This window comes from Hyla sarda, chromosome 1 (genome assembly GCF_029499605.1).
Source record: "Hyla sarda isolate aHylSar1 chromosome 1, aHylSar1.hap1, whole genome shotgun sequence".
NCBI lineage: Eukaryota > Metazoa > Chordata > Amphibia > Anura > Hylidae > Hyla > Hyla sarda.
This window is the reverse complement of record NC_079189.1, coordinates 401,731,653-401,737,410: the sequence shown is the minus strand read 5'-3', so window position 1 is coordinate 401,737,410 and position 5,758 is coordinate 401,731,653. Positions and strand designations below refer to the sequence as shown.

The 5,758-nt window shown below is 44.9% G+C and overlaps 1 protein-coding gene across 4 annotated transcripts in view; it reads left to right on the top strand.

Annotated features, from left to right (window-relative positions):
- Positions 1–5,758, top strand: part of LOC130277345 (immunoglobulin superfamily member 1-like) — an 83,084-nt gene that overhangs the window by 50,479 nt on the left and 26,847 nt on the right. The window contains exon 1 of one of the 4 annotated variants that reach the window (XM_056527976.1): positions 2,552–2,605. The exons of 2 other annotated variants lie outside the window; for them this stretch is intronic. The gene's annotated coding sequence lies outside the window, so the exon portion shown is untranslated. Of the gene's footprint in view, positions 1–2,551; positions 2,606–5,758 lie in introns of those variants that run through there. One more of the 4 variants, XM_056527992.1, reaches the window with a different exon arrangement.

Below are 5,758 nucleotides of genomic sequence, written 5' to 3'. Positions count from 1 at the left end.
TAATACTTGAAGCCAGGTTGATGAGATCTGTCAGGGAAGAAGGAAGATCCCGAGCTGCCAAGGTGTCCTTGATCCTACTAGAGAGGCCCTTTTTAAAAGTAGCGAACAAAGCCTCATTATTCCAGGCCAATTCAGAGGCCAAGATGCGGAATTGTACAGCATATTCTCCCACCAAAGAGTTTCCTTAAGTTTCCTTAAGATTCAGTAAAGCTGTCTCTGCTGAAAAAGCCCGGGTCGGTTCCTCAAATTCGTTACGGAATTCAGCAACGACAGTCTGGAGATTTGAGGACAAAGGATCATTGCGGTCCCAGAGCGGGGTAGCTCAGGCCAAGGCTTTCCCGAAAAGAAGGCTGATGACAAAAGCCACTTTGGCACATTCAGTGGGAAACTGTTCTGCTTGGAGTTCAAGATGCATGGAACACTGAGTAATGAAGCTCCTGCACAACTTTGGATCCCCATCATACTTGGTAGGCAGAGACAAACGAATCTTAGAACCAGCTGAAACAATGGGAGCAGGAGTTGCGGAGGGTCCAGCAGACGGAGGTTGAGGCTGTTGCGATGCAAGGAGTTGCTGCAACAGTGCAGAAAGCTGAGACATCTACTGCGCTTGTTGTTCTATCTGCGCCGACTGTCGAGCCACAATAGTAGAGAGGTCGGGAACACTTGGCAGAGGAACCTGGGCTGGATCCATTGCCGGATCTTACTGTAAGGTTCTTACCATAACGGCAGAGGAGAGGTGGATGCGCTGTCCAGTGTGGACTATGACTGAACCGTACCAGGGAGCGGAGTCTAAGGTGCCACTGGTTTTCACCATAGCCTGCCGCAGGTTGCCCAGGTGATGCTTGGCACAGAAGAAGGCAAAGTCAGATGAAGCATGGGTTGGGAGGCAGGGAGTAAAGTAACGTAGTCAGGTCACAGGCAAAAGGTCAGGAGGCAGGCGGCAAAGGAGCGTAGTCAGGTCACAGGCACAAGGTCAGGAGGCAGGCAGCAAAGGAGCAAGGTCCGGTCACAAGTGAAGGGTCAGGAACACTATATGGCACACACACAAAGTAACGCATTCTCTTAGCACAAAACAAGAAGATCCGGCAAGGGTTAAAGGAAGTGCGGGGTTAAATAGGGTCAAACTATACAAGCGCCAAATAATGGTGCGCTGGCCCTTTAAATTTTACAGAGCCGGCGCGTGTGCACGCCCTACTTTTGAAAAAACTGGCATGACTAGTGTAAACCTTGGATCATTCATATGTAAAACACTTTGAATATCTGATGGAAACTTTTTTGCACCAAAATTTTGATGTGAAGAGTTTTGAATATGTCCCCCAGTGTATTTTGAAGAAGCTGTTAGTTACTGTAGGTTACCACCACATGTTGCCACAACTTAACCTTAAACCCACTACTTTACCCAACTACTTGAATACATTTATTGGTGACCCTAGAAGTTTATTTATATTTATTTATTTATTTATATAGCGCCTACAGATTCCGCAGCGCTTACAATTATGGGGTACAAACAAAGACAAGTATCAGACATATTACACAATAACTATTCAAACAAGAGGTGTGGGGATTTATGGGAGGGTGGAAGTCATCCTGAGACAGCAGTCACCAACACAAGGAGGGAGCAACTCCATGACGCAGTGGAAGATCCACCATCAGACTGCTGTCCTGCCTCACATTCCAACACTCTGATAATCTTCTAAGTATCACCCTCTTTCCTCCTCTACCTTTGCCCCAAACTTCTCAGCTCACCCTCTTTCCTCCTTGCAACCTCTAACTTTGGCCCCAACTTCTATCTCTTTTAATAACCTCCACTCTCTCTTGGCTTCCATAGTCTAGTCCTTTACCCTCTCATCCCAAGCACTAATTCCTCTCCACTCCTCTCTACCAAGACTCATTAACCCCTTCCATCCCTGTTAACTGTATAACACAAACTCCTATAGCCCTAGGGACAGAAAGCTGTTCTGGGTTGAGTGCTTGTGTATTGGTGTGTAATTAGGTGGGTGGGTAAGATATTGTATTGGGTTAAATTGTAATGTGACTAGTATAATGTTAATGTATTGAAGTTACCATTGTTGTATACACTGAGATACATTGATATTATACGGATATGTATATATGTTAGCTAAAGTTAAATAGTGTATTAGTGAATAAACCTTTGTATTATTAACCCTGTGTTGGGAATTACTTAAACTGTACAATTTACAAAGGGAAACAAGAGTAAGTTGTTAACACTTGGAAAAGGAAGGAAGAATAGTATACAATATTTATATATCCTATATTAGTATTATATACGTTCCTTATATCCCCTTTACATTAGTATATATCCTTTATCATTGTGTTATATAGGGTTGGCGAACCAAACTTATATAGGGCTGGCGAACCAAACTTTTAAACAGTTTACGCATCTCTAATCAGAATTTTGCTATTTATTATGTTACTATCCAGAAAAAAATCCTCTCATGGTTTGTTTTGTTAGTCCTATGTTTCACAATATGTTGCAGTATGTTGAAAATAAGGAACTTGTGCCTCCTCATATATTGCACAAATATAAGACAAAAGAGCAGTTTGTTGGAATCTGGAGAAACAAGTAGTCATCTGAAGAGTTGTTGTAAGTATACATATTTATTTCTTACTTTGTCTCTGATCATAATGACCAACATCAAGAGCTGTGGTCTGTAGGATCAATTTCCACTAAGGGCTGAAGGATTTTTTTTATTATTGGATCCTCAGAGAGTGTGATTTGTTATTAACTTTCTTGGATTAAGGCATGATTTACTAAAACAATATTGAAATTCTATGAACTCCCACAGTTCATCAAAAATATCTTAGGGATTGAAAGATGAAAGGAAAAGTTGGCCCTAGTAATATTTTAACATTTGCATTGATAAAATATAGTGGGGTGTCCCACAGGTCAGTGGGGTGTCCCTCCCTCTGACAAATCTCCCCCTTTGTGTTGTTCCTAAAACTTTTGAAAGTCTATGGAAAAGCATATGTAGTGTAAACATGTGGCTGGTACAGTAGTTGATGTGATGTTCATCTCCCCATCATATTTTGATAAGATATTATTGTGGATATTATTAATTTGGCAAGTTTTTTAGGTTTTGGTTATGCATAGAATTTTGCATATTTTTGAATACTGATTTGTGAATTATAGTCATATCCAGTCTATATATCTGTTCATGTAGGTGTTGCAGAGAATAAGCCAGAACCTGGTGACTTTGGGAGGCAACTCTATACTGTCAGACTTGATATATACACTATGTTTGTTTTGGATGGACAGGTGTTCATTTTTTCTTCTAATGTGCATTGTTGCTGATGCCTGTTTTGGACTCCTGAAATTTGCACATTGTTTATGTGACTGCATACCCCAATAATAATCCTTAAAGTAGATTTCAAAAAGGCTTACCATAGACTTTAGAGCAGGCCTGCATAACACATTGCCCGCTATCCCCTTGCGACCCACCAAAGGATTCCGGGCAGCTAGAAATGTGCTGTGGTGTCAAGGAAGGTGGACCTAATCACTAGGCTAGATTCCTTGACATCGAGGGCAGGGTAGGCTACCTAATAGAACATTACTTTACATTGAGAGTGGGGGTAGCCAATATCAGCTGTGTGTGTATCAGCTGTCCTCGCAGCCACAGTGGAGTCATCCGGGTCACATGACTGTGATGCAAGGAAAGGTCTTTTAGGCCCCCCGAGCACTGACCATTAGTAATAAAAATTAATATGTTATAGATCAGACTATTTAATTTACCTTTCTTATATAATTTTTAATAAAAGTTTATAAATTTGAGTTAACCCCTTAAGGACACATGACGTTCTCATACGTCTCCATTTCCGAGTCCTTAAGGACACATGACGTATGAGAACATCATGTGTTTTACCGGCCCCCCGCAACCATCTGGAGCGGATCCGGTGCCCGATGCCTCCTGAAATCGTTCAGCAGGCATCGGGGCATATCGCCCAGGGGGGTCATTATGACCCCCCATGTCGGCGATGGCCGCAGATCGCTGGACAATTCAGTCCAGCGATCTGCGGCGGATTCCGGGTCAATCGGGTCTCCAGTGACCCGGTGACCCGGAATTATTGGCTGATCGGGGCCGTCAGAGACGGCCCCGAACAGCCAGAGCCAGCAGGGGTGCGGTGGCACTGGTGCCACCTCACGATCGCCCTGATTCGTCGGCCGGATTACCGGCCGACCAATCAGGGCGCCTGCTGCGGGTGTCACTCCCGCAACCCGCTCCGCCCATCTTCCGGAGGACGTGAGCGGGTGCGGGACGTGCACCCCGGGTGCTGGGGACCCCGATCCCCGGTGTTAATGTTGGGATCGGGGCCCCAGGAGCAGCGGCGACGGCGACGACGAGGGACTGACCTGTGCGGCGAGGATCGTTGGAGGTGAGTGACAGCCTCCTGCTGTTGCTTAGCAACAGCTCCCAGCATGCAAAAAGGGCATGCTGGGAGCTGTAGTTATGCAACAGCAGGAGGCAGACCACCACAACTCCCAGCATTCCCTTATGGTCATGCTGGGACTTGTAGTTTTGCAACAGCTGGAGGCACATTCTTTCTATGGAAAAGTGTACCTTCAGCTGTTGTATAACTACAACTCCCAGCTTGCACAATCAGCTAAATTACATGCTGGGAGTTGTAGTGTTGCATCTGGTAGTTGCATAACTACAACTCCCAGCATGCCCGTTGGCTGTCGGTGACTGCTGAGAGTTGTAGTTTTGCAACAGCTGAAGGCACACTGAGTTAAGTAGCAAACCAGTGTGTCTCCAGCTGTTGCATAACTACAATCCCCAGCATCCCCAGCCAAAGTAGTATGCATCCAGCTGTTGCATAACTACAACACCCAGCATGCCCTTCCGCTGTCCGTACATGCTGGGGGTTGAAGCTTTTGCAACAGCTGAAGGCACACTGGTTGCAAAACACTGAGTTTGTTACCAAACTCGGTGTTTCACAACCAGTGTGCCTCCAGCTGTTGCAAAACTACAACTCCCAGCATGCACTGATAGACCGTACATGCTGGGAGTTGTAGTTTTGCAACAGCTGGATGTCCCCCCCCCCCCCCCCCCAATGTGAACGTACAGGGTACACTCACATGGGTGGAGGATTACAGTAAGTATCCGGCTGCAAGTTTGAGCTGCGTCAAATTTTCTGCCGCAGCTCAAACTGCCAGCGAGAAACTACTGTGAACCCCCGCCCGTGTGACTGTACCCTAAAAACACTACACTACACTAACACAAAATAAAATAAAAAGTAAAAAACACTACATATACACATACCCCTATACAACCCCCCTCCCCAATAAAAATAAAAAACGTCTGGTACGCCACTGTTTCCAAAACGGAGCCTCCAGCTGTTGCAAAACAACTACTCCCAGTATTGCCAGATAGCCGTTGACTGTCTAGGCATGCTGGGAGTTTTACAACAGCTGGAGGCACCCTGTTTGGGAATCACTGGCGTAGAATACCCCTATGTCCACCCCTATGCAAGTCCCTAATTCAGGCCTCAAATGCGCATGGCGCTCTCACTTTGGAGCCCTGTCGTATTTCAAGGCAACAGTTTAGGGCCACATATGGGGTATCGCCGTACTCGGGAGAAATTGCCTAACAAATTTTGGGGGGTATTTTCTGCTATTACCATTTTAAAAAATGTACAATTTTTGGGAAAACAAGCATTTTAGGTAAAAAAATATATATATTTTTTTACATATGAAAAAGTCGTGAAACACCTGTAGGGTATTAAGGTTCAAATTACCCCT